Source organism: Aethalodelphis obliquidens, unplaced genomic scaffold (assembly GCF_003676395.1).
Source record: "Aethalodelphis obliquidens isolate GAN/ISIS:26980383/991018 unplaced genomic scaffold, ASM367639v1 scaffold66, whole genome shotgun sequence".
NCBI lineage: Eukaryota > Metazoa > Chordata > Mammalia > Artiodactyla > Delphinidae > Aethalodelphis > Aethalodelphis obliquidens.
Genome location: NW_020838010.1, coordinates 4,905,258 through 4,923,256, shown reverse-complemented (window position 1 = coordinate 4,923,256; position 17,999 = coordinate 4,905,258).

The window sequence follows — 17,999 nt, the reverse complement described above, 5'->3', positions numbered from 1 at the left end:
CTTCATCAGTCTTTTCCTCTAAGAGTTCTAGATCCCTCTGACATAGGAATCAGGGTTCTGGAGGAGAGAACTATTAACCTACTGCATGACAGTAGACATAAATTCTCTTACTACATCCATTTTACAGCTGGGGAAACTGCTGTCCAAAAAAGGTGAATGACTTATTCAACATAATACAGCACTCAGTGGTAGAACAGATACTCAAATTAGAATCTCCTGATTCTTAAGGACTCATTACCTACAGAAGCACTACCTCAAAACAATTCCATTTTGTCCATATATGATAAAAAATAATTTAAGCATTTTAGTAGCCAAAAAAGGTTCTATGAAAAGAGAAAACCTTTTCTATTGATACACTGTTCTTTTGAATTAAGTCCACGAGCCAGAATCTTTAACCAAAATATGAACTTCAGGGCTTCCCTGGTGGCGCAGTGGTTGAGACTCCACCTGCCGATGCAGGGGACACGGGTTCGTGCCCCGGTCCGGGAAGATCCCACATGCCGCGGAGCGGCTGGGCCCGTGAGCCATGGCCGCTGAGCCTGCGCGTCCGGAGCCTGTGCTCCGCAACGGTGGAGGCCACAACAGTGAGAGGCCCGCGTACCGAAAAAAAAAAAGAACTTCAACCTGAACCAAGTACTTAATTTTCCAAACTCTAGTACTGTTTCCTGAACCATGACCCAAACAAAATTATTATTCATTTCTTTTCATTTTTAAAACACTTTAAAAACAGAAGTCACACATGCACCTATTATAATAAGTCAACTAATCCTACAAGACTTGTTAGACCAGACAACAGTCCCTATTCCTCTTCCCTTACTCTATTTATCCTTCCCATTAGGAAAGCACTTCAAATATTTTCAATGATTCTTTTGCTGCATATCTCAATATCTCTAAATTTACATGCTTGTATTGCTAACTCATGAATTTTCAGTTTTAGCCATATCTATTGATGTGCCTGTTTGGAGGATGAAGATCTGGTACTCTTTCTTTTTCTTACCTACCACAAACATAGGCATCCCCCAATCTCTCCAAATTCCCAAGATAATTATATTTAGTCTAGATCAGTGTTTACATTATTATAACCATACAGTAATCTTTGATATTTTTCCTTTGCCATCCAACTTTTCATATTCCCTGGAATTAATAATTGGGGTTTCTAAGTTAGAAATATTTTTTTCTTCGGATTTTTGAAAGCATGGCTCCATTATTTTCTGGTTTCCTGTTTTACTGTTAAAGTCCAAAAACACTCTTTTTTTTTTTAATACATCTTCATTGGAGTATAACTGCTTCACAATACTGTGTTAGTTTCTGTTGTACAACGAAGTGAACCAGCCACATGCACACATATATCCCCATATTCCCTCCCACCCTCCCTATCCCACCCCACTAGGTCATCCCAAAGTACCAAGCTGATCTCCCTGTGCTATGCTGCTGCTTCCCACTAGCTATCTATTTTACATTTGGTAGTGTATATATGTGGATGCTACTCTCACACTTCACCCCAGCTTCACCCCCCTCCCCCTCAGTGTCCTCAAGTCCATTCTCTATGTCTATGTCTCTATTCCTGCCCTGCCCCTAGGTTCATCGGTAGCTTTTTTTTTTCTTTTTAGGTTCCATATATAGTGTTAGCATACGGTATCTGTTTTCCTCTTTCTGACTTACTTCACTCTGTATGACAGATTCTAGGTCCATCCACCTCATTACAAATAGCTCAATTTCGTTTCTTTTTATGGCTGAGTAATATTGCATTGTATACATGTGCCACATCTTCTTTATCCATTCATCTGTCGACGGACATTTAGGTTGCACTCTAGATGCTTTGTTTGTGAATTTTCTCTACCCCATTCTAAATATTTGGAAATGATGGGGTCGACGAGGGCTTAATTTCCAAAATATACAAACAGCTTATACAACTTGACAACAAAAAAACAAACAAACTGATCGAAAAATGGGCAGAAGACATAAACAGACATGTCTCTAAAGACGACATATAGATGGCCAATAGGCACATGAAAAGATGCTCAGCATTGCTAATAATTAGAGAAATGCAAATCAAAACTACATTGAGGGACCACCTCACACTGGTCAGAATGGCCATCATTAAAAAATCTACAAAGAACAAATGCTGAAAAGGATGTGGAGAAAAGGGAACCCTCCTACACTGTTGGTGAGAATGTAAATTGGTGTAGCCACTATGGAAAACAGTATGGAGGTTCCTCAAAAAACTAAAAATAGAGTTGCCATATGATCCAGCAATCCCACTCCTGGGCACATATTCAGAAAAAAACTGTAATTTGAAAAGATATATGTACCCCTATGTTCATAGCAACACTATTTACAATAACCAAGACATGGAAGCAAACTAAATGTCCATCAACAGATGAATGGATAAAGAAGATGTAATGTGTCTGTGTATGTGTATACACAACACACACACACACACACACACACACACACTCACACACACAATGGAATACTACTCAGCCATAAAAAAACTGAAATAATGCCATTTACAGCAACGTGAGGGGATCTAGAGATTATCACACTAAGTGAAGTAAGTCGAAAACAGAAAGTCAAATACCATATGATATCACTTATATGTGGAATCTAAAATATGACACACATGAACTTATTTACAAAACAGAAACAGACTCATAGACATAGAGAACAGACTTGTGGTTGCCAAGGGGGAGTGAGGGCAGGAGAAGGATGGATTGGAAGTTTTGGACTAGCAGATGCAAACTATTATATATAGAATGGATAAACAACAAGGTCCTACTGTATAGCAGAGGGAACTATATTCAATATATTCAATATCTTGTGGTAAACCATAATGCAAAAGAATATGAAAAAGAATATATATATGAATATATATATATATATATATATATATATATATGTATGTATATGAATCACTTTGCTGTACACCAGAAACTAACAAAACACTGTAAATCTTGGGGAGGATGGCAGTAACGGCTGCTTCTTCTAGAGCTAGGGAATGCAGCTAGACCTGGATCCAAAGAAGGCTCACCATAGAGATCAGGCCTGGAGGACAACACTGGCTAGAGGACTCAACAGAGTGCAGGAGGCTGGCCGTGTGGCTGACAAGATCCTGGTGCTCTGGCTGGGTGTCAGGCCTGAGCCTCTGAGGTGGGAGAGCTGCGTTCAGGACACTGGACCACCAGAGACCTCCGCGTCTCACATAATACCGGTTGGCAAGAGCTCTTCCAGAGATCTCTGCCTCAACAATAAGGCCCAGCTCCACTCAACGACCAGCAAGCTCCAGTGCTGCACACCCCAAGCTAAACAACTAGCAAGACAGGAACACAACCTGTCTTAGCAGAGAGTTTGCCTAAAATCAACTAAGTTCACAACTAAGTTCACAGACACCCCAAAACACACCATCGGATGTGGTCCTGCCCACCAGAAAGACAAGATCCAGCCTCATCCACCAGGACACAGGCACCAGTTCCCTCCACCAGGAAGCCTACATACACTGAACAAACCTTAGCCACTGGGGGCAGACACCAAATAAAATGGAAACTACAAACATGCAGCCTGTGAAAAGGAGACCCCCAAACACGGTAAGTTAAGCAAAATGAGAAGACAGAGAAATACGCAGGAGATGAAGGAGCAAAGTAAAAATCCACCAGACCAAACAATGAAGAGGAAATAGGCAGTCTACTTGAAAAAGAATTCAGGGCTTCACTGGTGGCGCAGTGGTTGAGAGTCTGCCTGCCGATGCAGGGGACACGGGTTCGTGCCCCAGTCCGGGAAGACCCCACATGCCACGGAGCGGCTGGGCCCGTGAGCCATGGCCACTGAGCCTGCGCGTCCGGAGCCTGTGCTCCACAACGGGAGAGGCCACAGCAGTGAGAGGCCAGTGTACCGCAAAAAAATAAAAAAGAAAAGAAAAAGAATTCAGAGTAATGACAGTAAAGATGATCCAAAATCTAGGAAATAGAATGGAGAAAGTATAAGAAACATTTAACAAGTACCTAGAAGAACTAAAGAGCAAAGAAACAATCATGAACAACACAACAAATGAAATTAAAAATTCTCTAGAAGGAATCAACAGCAGAATAACTGAGGCAGAAGAACAGATAAGTGACCTGGAAGATAAAATAGTGGAAATAACTATCACAGACCAGAATAAAGAAAAAAGAATGAAAAGAATTGAGGGCAGTCTCAGAGACCTCTGGGACAACATTAAATGCACCAATGTTCGAATTATAGGGTTCCCAGAAGAAGAAGAGAAAAAGAAAGGGACTGAGAAAATATTTGGAGATTACAGTTGAAAACTTCCCTAATATGGTAAAGGAAATAGTCAATAAAGTCCAGGAAGTGCAGAGAGTCCCATACAGTATGAATCCAAAGAGAAACATGCCAAGACATATATTAATCAAATTATCAAAAATTAAATACAAAGAAAAAAAATTAAAAGCAGCAAGAGAAAACAACAAATCACACACAAGGGAATCCCCATAAGGTTAACAGCTGATCTTTCAGCAGAAGCTCTGCAAGCCACAAGGGACTGGCAGGACATATTTAAAGTTGGAAAATGGAAAAACCTACAACCAAGATTACTCTACCAGCAAGGATCTCACTCAGATTTGACAGAGAAATTAAAACCTTTCTAGACAAGCTAAAGCTAAGAGAATTCAGCACCACAAAACCAGCTTTACAACAAATGCTAAAGGAAGTTCTCTAAGCAGGAAACACAAGAGAAGAAAAAGACCTACAATGACAAACACAAAACAAGTAAGAAAATGGTAATAGGAACATACATATCAATAATTACCTTAAATGTCAATGGATTAAATGCTCCCACCAAAAGGCATAGACTGGCTGAATGGATACAAAAACAAGAGCTGTATACATGCTGTCCACAAGAGACCCACTTCAGACTTAGGGACACATACAGACTAAAGTGAGGGGATGGAAAAACATATTCCATGCAAATGGAAATCAAAAGAAAGCTGGAGTAGCAATTCTCATATCATCGTATCAGACAAAATAGACTTTAAAATAAAGGCTATTACAAGAGACAAAGAAGGACACTACATAATGACCAAGGGATCAATCCAAAAAGAAGATATAACAATTGTAAATATTTATGCACCCAACATAGGAGCACCTCAATACATAAGGCAAATACTAACAACCATAAAAGGGGAAACTGACAGTAACACAATGAGAGTAGGGGACTTTAACACACCACTTTCACCAATGAACAGATCATCCAAAATGAAAATAAATAAGGCAACACGAACTTTAAATGATACATTAAACACAATGGACTTCATTGATATGTATAGGACATTCCATCCCAACACAACAGAATACACTTTCATCTCAAGTGCTCATGGAACACTCTGCAGGATAGATCATATCTTGGGTTACAAATCAAGCCTTGGTAAATTTAAGAAAACTGAAATCATTTCAAGTATCTTTTCCGACCACAATGCTAGGAGACTAGATATCAATTACAGGAAAAAAGTGTAAAAAAATACAAACACAAGGAGGCTAAACAATACACTACTTAATAACCAAGAGATCACTGAAGAAATCAAGGAGGAAATCAAAAATACACAGAAACAAATGACAATGAAAACACAACACCACAAAACCTATGGGATGTAGCAAAAGCAGTTGTAAGAGGGAAGTTTATAGCAATACAATCCTACCTCAAAAAACAAGAAAAATCTCAAAAAACAGCCTAACCTTACACCTAAAGCAATTAGAGAAAGAAGAACAAAAAACCCTCAAAGTTAGCAGAAGGAAGGAAATCATAAGGATCAGATCAGAGATAAATGAAAAGGAAATGAAGGAAACGATAGCAAAGATCAATAAAACTAAAAGCTGGTTCTTTGAGAAGATAAACAAAATTGATAAAACATTAGCCAGACTCATCAAAAAAAAAAAAAAGAAGACTCAAATCAACAGAATTAGAAATGAAAAAGGAGATGTAACAACTGACACTGCAGTAATACAAACGATCATGAAAGATTACTACAAGCAACTATATACCACTAAAATGGACAACCTGGAAGAAATGGACAAATTCGCAGAAAAGCACAACCTTCCGAGACTGAACCAGGAAGAAATAGAAAATATAAACAGACCAATCACCAGCACTGAAATTGAAACTGTGATTAAAAATCTTCCAACAAACAAAAGCCCAGGACCAGATGGCTTCACAGGCGAATTCTATCAAACATTTAGAGAAGAGCTAACATGTATCCTTCTCAAACTCTTCCAAAATACAGCAGAGGGAGGAATACTCCCAAATTCATCCTGCAAGGCCACCATCACCCTGATACCAAAACCAGACAAAGATGACACACAAAAGAAAACTACAGGCCAATATCACTGATGAACATAGATGGGAAAATCCTCAATAAAATACTAGCAAACAGAGTCTAACAGCACATTAAAAGGATCATACACCATGATCAAGTGGGGTTTATCCCAGGAATGCAAGGATTCTTCAATATACACAAATCAATCAATGTGATACACCATATTAACAAATTTAAAGATAAAAACCATATGATCATCTCAATAGATGAAGAAAAAGTTTTCGACAAAATTCAACACCTATTTATGATAAAAACCCACCAGAAGAAAGTACGTATACAGGGAAGGTACCCTAACAATAAAGGCCATATATGACAAACCCACAGCCAACATCGTTGTCAATGGCGAGAAAATGAAACCATTTCCACTAAGAACAGGAACAAGACAAGGTTGCCCGCTCTCACCACTATTATTCAACATAGTTTTGGAAGTTTTAGCCAAAGCAATCAGAGAAGAAAAAGAAATAAAAGGAATCCAAATCGTAAAAGAAATGTAAAATTGTCACTGTTTGCAGATGACATGATACTATAAATAGAAAATCCTAAAGAGGCTGCTCAAAAACTACTAGACCTAATCAATGAATTGTGTAAAGTAGCAGGATACAAAATTAATGCACAGAAATCTCTTGCATTCTTATACACTAATGATGAAAAATCAGAAAGAGAACTTAAGGAAACACTCCCATTTACCACTGCAACCAAAAGAATAAAATACCTAGGAATAAACCTACCTAAGGACACAAAAGACCTGTATGCAGAAAACTATAAGACACTGATGGAAGAAATTAAAGGTGATACAAACAGATGGAGAGATATACCATGTTCTTAGATTGGAAGAATCAACATTGTGAAAATGACTCTACTACCCAAAGCAATCTACAGATTCAATGAAATCCCTATCAAACTATCAATGTCATTTTTCACAGAGCTAGAGCAAAAAATTTCACAATTTGTATGGAAACACAAAAGACCCCAAATAGCCAAAGCAATCGTGATAAAGTAAAACGGAGCTGGAGGAATCAGGATCCGTGACTTCAGACTATACTACAAAGCTACAGTAATCAAGATGGTATGGTACTGGCACAAAAGCAGAAATATAGATCAATGGAACAGGATAGAAAGCCCAGAGATAAACCCACACATATATGGTCAACTTATCTCTGATAAAGGAGGTTAGAATATACCATGGAGAAAAGACAACCTCTTCAGTAAGTGGTGCTGGGAAAACTGGATGGCTACATGTAAAAGAATGAAATTAGAACACTCCCTAACACCATACACAAAAAGAAACTCAAAATGGATTAAAGACCTAAATATAAGGTCAGACACTATAAAACTCTTAGAGGAGAAAATAGGCAGAACACTCTATGACATAAATCACAGCAAGATCCTTTTGACCCACCTCCTACAGAAATGGAAATAAAACCAAAAATAAACAAATGGGATCTAATGAAACTTCAAAGCTTTTGCACAGCAGAGGAAACCATAAACAAGACGAAAAGACAACCCTCAGAATGGGAGAAAATATTTCCAAATGAAGCCACTGACAAAGGATTAACCTCCAAAATATACAAGCAGCTCATGCAGCTCAGTACCAAAAAAACAAACAATCCAATCCAAAAATGGGCAGAAGACCTAAATAGACATTTCTCCAAAGAAGATATACAGATTGCCAACAAACACATGAAAGGATATTCAAAACCACTAATTATTAGAGAAATGCAATTCAAAACTACAATGAGGTAACACTTCACACCAGTCAGAATGGCCATCATCAAAAAATCTACAAACAATAAATGCTGGAGAGAGTGTGGAGAAAAGTGAACCCTCTTGCACTGTTGGTGGGAATGTTAATTGATACAGCCACTATGGAGAACAGTTTGGAAGTTCCTTAAAAAATTAAAAATAGAACTACCATACGACCCAGCAATCCCACTACTGGGCATTTACCTTGAGAAAACCATAATTCAAAAAGAGTCATGTATCACAGTGTTCATTGCAGCACTATTTACAATAGCCAGGACATGGAAGCAAACTATGTGTCCATCATCAGATGAATGGATAAAGAAGATGTGGCACATATATACAATGGAATATTACTCAGCCTTAAAAGGAAACAAAACTGAGTTATTTGTAGTCAGGTAGATGGACCTAGAATCTGTCATACAGAGTGAAGTAAGTCAGAAAGAGAAAAACAAGTACCGTATGCTAACACACATATGAGGAATCTAAAAAGCATGGTTCTGAAGAACCTAGGGGCAGCACAGGAATAAAGACGCAGATGTAGAGAATGGACTTGAGGACACGGGGAGGGGGAAGGGTAAGCTTGGACGAAGTGAGAGAGTGGCATGGACATATATATACACTACCAAATGTAAAATAGCTAGTGGGAAGCAGCCACATAGCACAGGGAGATCAGCTCGGTGCTCTGTGACCACCTAGAGGGGTGGGATAGGGAGGGTGGGAGGGAGACATAAGAGGGGGGTATATGAGGATATATGTATATGTGTAGCTGATTCAGTTTGTTATACAGCAGAAAGTAACTCAACATTGTAAAGCAATTATACTCCAATAAAGATGTGAAAAAAAAACTTTGTAAATCAACTATGTTTCAATATAAAATTAATTTGAAAAGTAAAGCCTCCCCTTACTCTCAAAAATGTCCTATTTTGTATGATAATATATATGGTCATCCTAAACACAGGTGGTCTGCCTGGGTCATTTGCTAGGAAACTGGATGTCAGTATCTTTAGGTTTTTTCTCTTTGGCTAGTCAAATTTCCCGGGTAATACTCTTTCCTTTTCCTACCTAGAGGTAAAGGTCTGACTGCCAACATTTGAGAAACTGCCAAATAAAATGTTAATAAAATTAAAAACATGAGTCTCGTACAAAGCTAGGGTCAAGCAGATTCAAAGAACATTTTGAGGAACTAGACATTACTTAGAGTCATATAAGAAGCAATTTTAGAATAAGACTGCTAGATTAGATACACAACTGATTAATATCTGACAAGGCAATAAAAACTATAATTTTGAAGTTATATTTTCTTCTGGACAAAAATTATTTGTGTTTCTACTGGGTAAGATTTGCAAGTTAACATAAAACTCCACAGAGTCAGAGCCCTTAATATAAATAGCAGAGTCAAATATATGTATATTTCCCTAGATAATTAAATCATCATTGGGTGGGCTTATTAAACAATGTTCCCATGACATCAAAAGAACATGCTATACTCTTTTATTCTTCTTTCCAACTTTTGGATAATTTTTTTGAACAGACCTAGAGGGAGGAAAAGCCCAGGGTTTCAGCATTCAGGATTCATTTCACATAATCCCATGTTACTTATGATATTCAAGCTGTCAGCTGTTCATGGTATCACCCAGTCCAGAGACCCAATGTTTCACCATCTCTAGAGAATAAATCTCTAGTTTCTGCTGAGGTAGAGGCGGGGCAATGACCTAGAAGTTTCGAGGCGAGGGAACAGATCTAGTGTTCTACTTCTTTAACAGCTTTCCATCAATCTTCCTTTAATAGCTTCTACTTTATGGCCAGTTCCAGAGCTACAGGGTGCCTCCAACTGTTATCATTTTGATGACTCTGCAGGGTAAACCAGGTGGACTCTAAGCTTTCCCCACTGCCAGTCTAGAATTTATCTTTCTTAGATTTGCTAATTCAGTTAACCTTGATCTATCTGTTTTCCATCTTCCAAAATATTATTGTTATCTTCCTTGTATTTCTCTCTATCCCAGTGGGCTTTACACCTCTAAAAGGTAATTCTTTTATTGTAGTTTAGAGGCATTTCAGGAGGTCTGGTGAACTTTCCAGTGTCAGTATCTTTGGGCCTTTCTTCCTAAATTTTTTGAGATTTCCCAGAAAATATGATTCCAATCTGCTGTCTGCAGAGTAAAGCTCTGGCTGCTAACATTCTAAGAGTTGAGTAGAGGGAAAAGAAAGGTGGCTTCTGACTTTAGTATGCATAGATTCACTCATTTCCCCTGGTTTTAATACAGTACCCTTGCCCTTGTCTGAATTACACCAGAAGTTTTCACTGGACCCAAGAAATGGGGAAAACTTTCGGAGTGAAATTAAATGCATGTGTCCAATCCACCACCAGCTTGACACCCAAAGTCTGATCATTTATTTCCTTTTTATTAAAATCTATAGCGATGGCTGTAAATAAGAAAATTTAGGTACTCCAATCATTGACGTAGGACAAAACCAAGTGTGCGTTTTGTGAACTGAACATTTTATTCACTTCCCCACCACAAAATATGCAAAACTAAGGCTGTGTTAAGTATATATACAAACAATAGTACAGTGTCTAACACTCAACATGTCAATTATGTTACTGTAATCTGAGGGGGGATGGTGAGGGAGGAAGGGATAAATTGGGAGATTGGGATTGACATATACACACTACTATATAAAATAGACAACTAATAAGGACCTACTGTATAGCACAGGGAACTCTACTCAATACTCTGTAATGACCTATATGGGAAAAGAATCTAAAAAAGCGTTGATATACGTATATGTATAATTGATTCATTTTGCTGTACAGCAGAAAGTAACACAACATTGTAAATCAAGTATATGCCAATAAAACAATTTTTAAAATGTTACTATTATCTGAAAATAACTAGTTTAATAGGCAAATTTTAATGAACTGATGAGCTGTATCAGCAGCCCCATATCCTATGCATTAAGACATCCATCTATTTTCCTTTGCTTTTCAATGTACTTTTTTTTTTTTTTTCAGTACGCGGGCCTCCCACTGTTGTGGCCTCTCCTGTTGCGGAGCACAGGCTCCGGACACGGAGGTTCAGCGGCCATGGCTCACGGGCCCAGCCACTCTGCAGCATGTGGGATCTTCCTGGACCAGGGCACGAACCTGCGTCCCCTGCATCGGCAGGTGGACTCTCAACCCCTGCGCCACCAGGGAAGCCCTCAATGTACATTTTAAATTGATTTAATAAACCATATGATTCAAACATCTTAATTCAGTCTATGAGCCTTTCTGCCCCATGACCTCTAGGATACCTTGCCTGGTAGCATACTTGGAGATGACCATTGAATCAAGGTAATTTCCCACTCTGAAAGGTTCTGAGGTCAAATTAATGTTTAAGTGTTGGATAAGACAAAGTTAAACAGATTTAAATATTATAAAATTATTTAGAGCTTTTAACAGACTAGTGTGGAGTATGGCTCTCTAAGAAGGAGATATAGTATGCTCTATTGCCCAAACTTTTTGACAATGCAAACCTTGTTTGTTTTTTTTTTTTTTTATTCTCCCAGGAGCATCTCATGAGACTAACGTTCCACAGACCACACTTTGGAAAAGGCTTCATTAAAAAAAAGGTCCTGCCATCTTGGTGCCCTTTCAACATCAATCTCTTGTTCATGTTTCTTTTCACTTCTGCCCCTGAGCAAAATGATTGGATTTACTGACACATTTTAGCAAAGAATATGGTCGAGGCTGTCAAAAGGTTGACTGCTTTGAATAAATGTCCTCTTCCTTTAAATCAAAAGCCAAATGTAGGGGAAAGAAAATCCATAAAGACTAATGAATGAAGACCTCAGAGACCTTCTGAAAGACGACCTGAAAAGGCAAAAATGCCTTGAGTTAGGCTCAGAATGAACTACTCAGGCTCCCAAAAGCTCCCCAGAGGGAATAACTGCCAAATGAACTGAGTGCTTACTCTTTTTTTTTTTTTCAAACATTGATCATTTCATTTCTCCTTCCAACAATCATGTGAGATTGGTCCTAGTTTTCTCCTCATTTACCAGTTTTACCAATACACAGAAAACTTAATTTACACAAAGTCACACGGTTAGCAAATTTCAAAGCCTGCATTTGAACCCGTTTGTATGCCTCCATGGGTGGTGATTTTAAACACCGTATTCAATTCTCTCATTGAAGAAGCTATTAAAAGAGTATCATGACAATTCCAGGGGAAGGGCCACAATTAACTTTAGGGTTAGTCCAAGTTAATTGTGGCCCTTCCCCTGGAATTGTCATGATACTCTTTTAATAGCTAAACACACACAACACATCCTCCCCTGGAGGGAGACCCAGAACTTTATTCAGCTCTGTGTCTGGTTCCCACATATGAATTTGGTGACTTCAAGAATTTTTTCTACCTAGCTCTTGGACAGTGATCACACTGGAAAAAAAGCAGAAAAACTAGATCAAACTAACACGTTAGTGGCAAATAATGGTCCAATGAAGCAGTATAATGTGATGAATAACATGCAGATGCTGATGCCAGAGTACTTGGGTTTGAATCATGGCTCTGCTATTTATCAGCTATACGATTTTCATAAATTCCTTAATTTCTCTATGCCTCAGTTTTCTCATCTATGAAATGGGGATAATAATAGGATCTTTCTCACAAGATTGTTGTAAGGATTAAATGAGTTAACATATGTAAAGCACTTAGAACAGTGTCCTGCTCATGATACACGCTCTATTAGTTTTAGCTATGATTATTATCCCACTATCAGGGCTATCATTATTTGATTATGGGAAAGAAATAAATCTCAAAAAGTAGAATTTCAGATTGCAAGCCCTGTAAAGGAAAGCAGAAAAACAGGAATTACTCTGTAATTAAAGACCATGTGGAAAGGGAGACCCTAACCAAGTACTGTCAAGTGGTTAATACTCTAGGATCTTCCCTTTCTGCTGCTGCCCTGCTTCTTGAGTCCTACTCTGTAGCTGTGGATGTGACTTAACGAGATTTTTTTCCACCCACCTCAGCTCTTTTGTGTTCTTAACCTTGCTTCCTGTTTGATTCTTAATACTTTATTCATTTGGCATAACTGACCTTTCTCAGTTAGGAGGGTGGCTCTTCATTCTACAGCTACTCTTCATTAGCTTTTTGCCCTTTAAAGTAGAAGTTTGCATTATTGCTATTTTAAAATAGGCCCAAGTTTTCTAATTAAGCACCACAAATCTCCCGAAGTGTTTTACAGCATGGTCTCAGAACAGACTGCTTGCTTCTAAAGGGGACACGTCTTTCTACAGAAAATAGCAAGACATCCTCCTGTGAAAGTCCCCTCCAGCCTTGCAAATTCAACGATTGTCACATCAAATTTACCTTCCTGCCAGATGAGTCCCCTTCCCTTCTCACTGGCCCCTGGCATACCACATCTGAACTGCTCCTGAAAAAAGCAAGCCTTACTATGGAGCAGTGGTTAAGAGGCTTACAGGGCTTTAGAGTCAGACAGACCTGGATTTGAGTTATTTACTAGTGGTGTGACCTTTGACCCATTACTAACTAGAACTCATCTGAGCCTCAATTTCCTCTTCTATGAAATGGGGATAATAATATCTCCCTCCTCGTAAGGCATCTGAGGGTTAAAGGCGATGAAGCATGAAAAACTTTCAGCATATAGTGCCTGGCACATAATAGTAGCTAACATTTTTTGAGGTTTGCTATGTGCCAGGCAGTGTTTTGGCGCTTTTTACATGTATTTACTTACTTAATCCTCATAATTCTATGGCATAGAAGATGTGGCACATATACACAATGGAATATTACTCAGCCATCATTATTATACTCATTTTGCGGATGAGAAGATTCAGACATAGAAAGCTTAAGTTATTTGCACAAGGTCACAGAGCAGAACTGGTGTTCAAGTCAAGGCAGCTTAGCTCCAGAAGCCATGCCCTTATCTTAACCACCCCACTCCTCCACCTTCCATGCTGTCTGCACTCAGAAGCCTCAACACCACTTTCAACAAATGATGACACTTAGTGAATGCTGAAGGCCATGTGCCAGAGACTCTGTACTGAAAGCTTTGAATGCACGATGTTAATTAATCCTAAACCTTTTGAGATATGAATGCTTGTTTCCATTCTAGAGATGAAGAAACTGAGGCTCAGAGAGGTAAAGAAACTTACTTAAAGTGACCCAGCTAGGAAGTGACAGTCAGATTCCAACCCTAGATCTGTGTGGCTTTAAAAACCCTGTGCTCCTAGGCACTACTATTCACCTTCCTGAAAGCTCATTCCTCATATGATAGGGGGAAAAGAGTGTTCCCATTTTTAAGGTTATTGTGTAGTTTGTTATAACCAGATGGTGATTGTCCATAGATGTTGGAACTGGTTTTGTTAAATGGAATGGTTCTTTTGTCATGAGATTTCACCTGGGTACAGAAATGCCAGGGTGGCACACTTAGGTCCAGGAGAGCATCACACCTAATGCCTTCAACTGTGAATATTAATTTTAGGCTCTAAATGGCCACATGGATCCTGGAAGACAAAAGTCTGGGAAACAGTCCTTAATACCTTATTCTTACTTAACTGCTTGAGCTTAAAGTACACACTATTCAAAGACTCTATGGTGTGTGAAATAGACATGCTATACTGTTAAGTGACCAAAGAAGAAATTAGAAGCAATCATGCCATTCTTCTACTCAAAAGCCCTATAGAATTCAAATCAATACTTTCAGATTGACATTCAAGAGACTTCACCTTAACAGCCTGACTTATCTCCTCAACATGAAACCTAGATTCCAATCAAACCTTACTATTTACTGCTAATGAGTGCACCTTTGCAACTCTGGCCTCTGGATCTGTGCCTATTGCTTTCCCCCTCCTCCGTGGTCATCCATCCAGGCCCAGCTTAACATCCGTGTCCCTGATGAACCCCAACTCACAACGACCCCTTTGCTTCTAAATTCACAGCTTGGAGTCAATTTCCCTACAGAAAATAATGTTAGACATGATCATTCATTCAGGGCTAGCATACCAAACAAACTATTTAACTCACAAATTGTGAATTTCTTGACTTCTTTCAAGAACATGTCTGCATAATCATGATTTTTAAATTGTTTAATGATTGAAAATCTTGCCCCCCAAACAATATCATAAACTCCTCATGGGCAGGAAACATGTATGTCTCCAATTCTTTTTTTTTTTTTCTTAAGTGTTTATAGCTTCAACCTCAGTTCTAGGTATACAAGAGGTTTTTATTAAATGCTTAATGAATAAATGAATGGAACAAAGTACTGCTGTGTGCAAACATCTAAAAGGCACAGTCAAAAGCAATTAATCATATGGATGAGTAGTCTCAGAACAAACGAAGTAAATTAAGCAGTTGGCTGGGGGCAATTTGGTCTATACCAATTCCTGCCAAACCTTCAAAATGTTCAAACTTTCAAGGATTTATTTTCTGATCTTGCTCCTTTCAAAAGATTGATCTCAAAACAGCTCAGGCTTCTGACAATTTTTTAGTCATTGCTAATCTCACGCTCTCTCCTATACATGAATCACTCAATTCTTCCACCTTATCCTTTTGTCTCTGAAAGCCCTGCTTTGTTCTCCTTAATCTCATCAGAGTAGCAAGTTAGCTCCCACTGTGCTGTTCTTATCTCTTTTCTGCAAACCCTAACTGATGTGGACTACTGTTGTTCCATTCTGGTTTCTGCACTCTCTTGGACCACATATTTCACAGCAGTTCCACGGCTTAGAGTGGGTGCCTCACTGATTCTTGATTCTACTTCTTTACCCCTGAGGAACTATGATCGCTGATAGACACAGCTGGCCTATGCATTGGTTACCTCTGTGTTACTGAAGGGCCTTTTATAAAAAGCTCACTGCCCCTCAAATGCTCCTTCTTTACAGCCTGGGATACAGAAAGGAAGTGGCATTTCACATTACTCACTTCTCTAAATTAAGCCTGGAGAGAGCCCCATTCTCTTCAGGTATACCCTACTTCCTCCAAGCAGGCACCAAACATCATCATGCCACCTCCTAACTGCCAATCCATTTTCTCTTCAATGAATGGCACAGGCCTGCCTGCTAGCTGTCTAGATGAGGACTTAGCCCTCGAAAGACAGAAAAAAGAATGAAATTATAGGCTAATTCAGTTATAGCAACTGAAACCGTTGCCCAAACTCTATAACCTCTCTTCTTCCCATCAAAAGTTACCTGTTCTATGTCTCTCTCCCTAGGAGTCCTGCTGGATAATGTTGCTGTCATAAAAATTAATCTGTGCAAAAGCACTAATGGCTAATATCTCTTAAAGTACTCCACTCCTGCTTATGTTTATCAAAATAGTCATTTGTTTTCAACAGAATTGAAAAACCGAACTCCAGATACGTAACTACATTTTTAAACTAGTAAATGTTTTGTGGTTTTGCAATATTGTAGAAAGAACTTTAATTCATCATTGGTAATTTAAAAAAAATCATCCAAATCAGTCATGGCACCTCAAGAGATTCCAATGTGCCTAGCCAACAGGTTGATTCTTTCACTTTCCAACTGGTAGATGTGATCCCAATGGATGTGGTTAAACTTTCTCACCTAAAGGTGGACTTTCCCAACAGAGTTCTTCCAGAGTATCAGAAAAAGGGGACTTGATTAGAGCAAAAGAGGGAAGGGAGTGGGTCCTCTCTAAGGATACTGCCAAGAATTTGACTTGAATGATATTATAAATGATCTCGCCTAGCATTCTAATTATGCTTCTTCATAATTAATCTTGCTCACGCCACAAAACTATGCATGATTATGTTTTTCCCTGGAGGAACACCATGCTTCAAGATTACTGCAGTATGTAGCTAGAAGTGAACTGGACAATCAGAGGAAGAGAAGAGTGAGCTCCAGAGTTCAACTGACTGTAAATGATGCTTAGACGATTGGTTCAATGCACTTGTTTTTTCTTTTTTTTTTTTTAACATCTTTATTGAAGTATAATTGCTTTACAATGGTGTGTTAGTTTCTGATTTATAACAAAGTGAGTCAGCTATACATCATATACATATATCCCCATATCTCCTCCCTCTTGTGTCTCCCTCCCACCCTCCCTATCCCACTCCTCTAGGTGGTCACAAAGCCTAGGGGCAGGACAGGAATAAAGACACAGATGTAGAGAATGGACTTGAGTGCACTTGGTTTGAAAACAAATTGTCTTCCAGCTTGGGATTAAAGTAAGGCAACTAAGTGAAAAATCACAGGAGCAAATTCTATGTCTATATCTGGGAGATAGGCTTTCAAGGCAAAGACACCTGAGGTCAAGCCCAGCCTCTATCAAGTGTGTGACCCTAAAATTTTTATTTAACTTGGTTGAACCTCAGTTTTTTCAACTGAAAAACAGGCATAACAGTATCTACCTCACAGAATTATTAATTATTACTGAGTATTAAATTGCATAATGGATATAACAAGTCTGGTACATATGGGAAGTACTTAATAAGGACTAATCCCCCTCTTCTTTTTCCCTGATATGAAGTGTCTGTTTCAGCAAAAGTCTTGGAAACTTGGACTATTAGAGCAAGGGGAAATTGAGAGTTCATCTTATTCAATTACCTCATTTTTGCAGACGAGAAAACAAAAGTTCAGAATATTTGAGTATGCCATAGTGGGTTGTATTATAAAATAGGAATGGGGCTACGAATTCCCACCTCAATATACTGAGGAAGTCTATAATTCCCTCTGCATTAACCATTCCTGTCCAGATCAGGAACATGGAAAGGAGGTATTCTTCTCTAATCTTTTCTTAGATTTTCTACTTAAACCAGGTTTATAGTTTAAATGGATAATTACTCATCTGCAACTCACAAATTCCATAGCTATTTGCTAAGTGAATTTCCTAAACAGCTCTTAGAATTACTTAGGACAGGATTAGACTCAAGTGG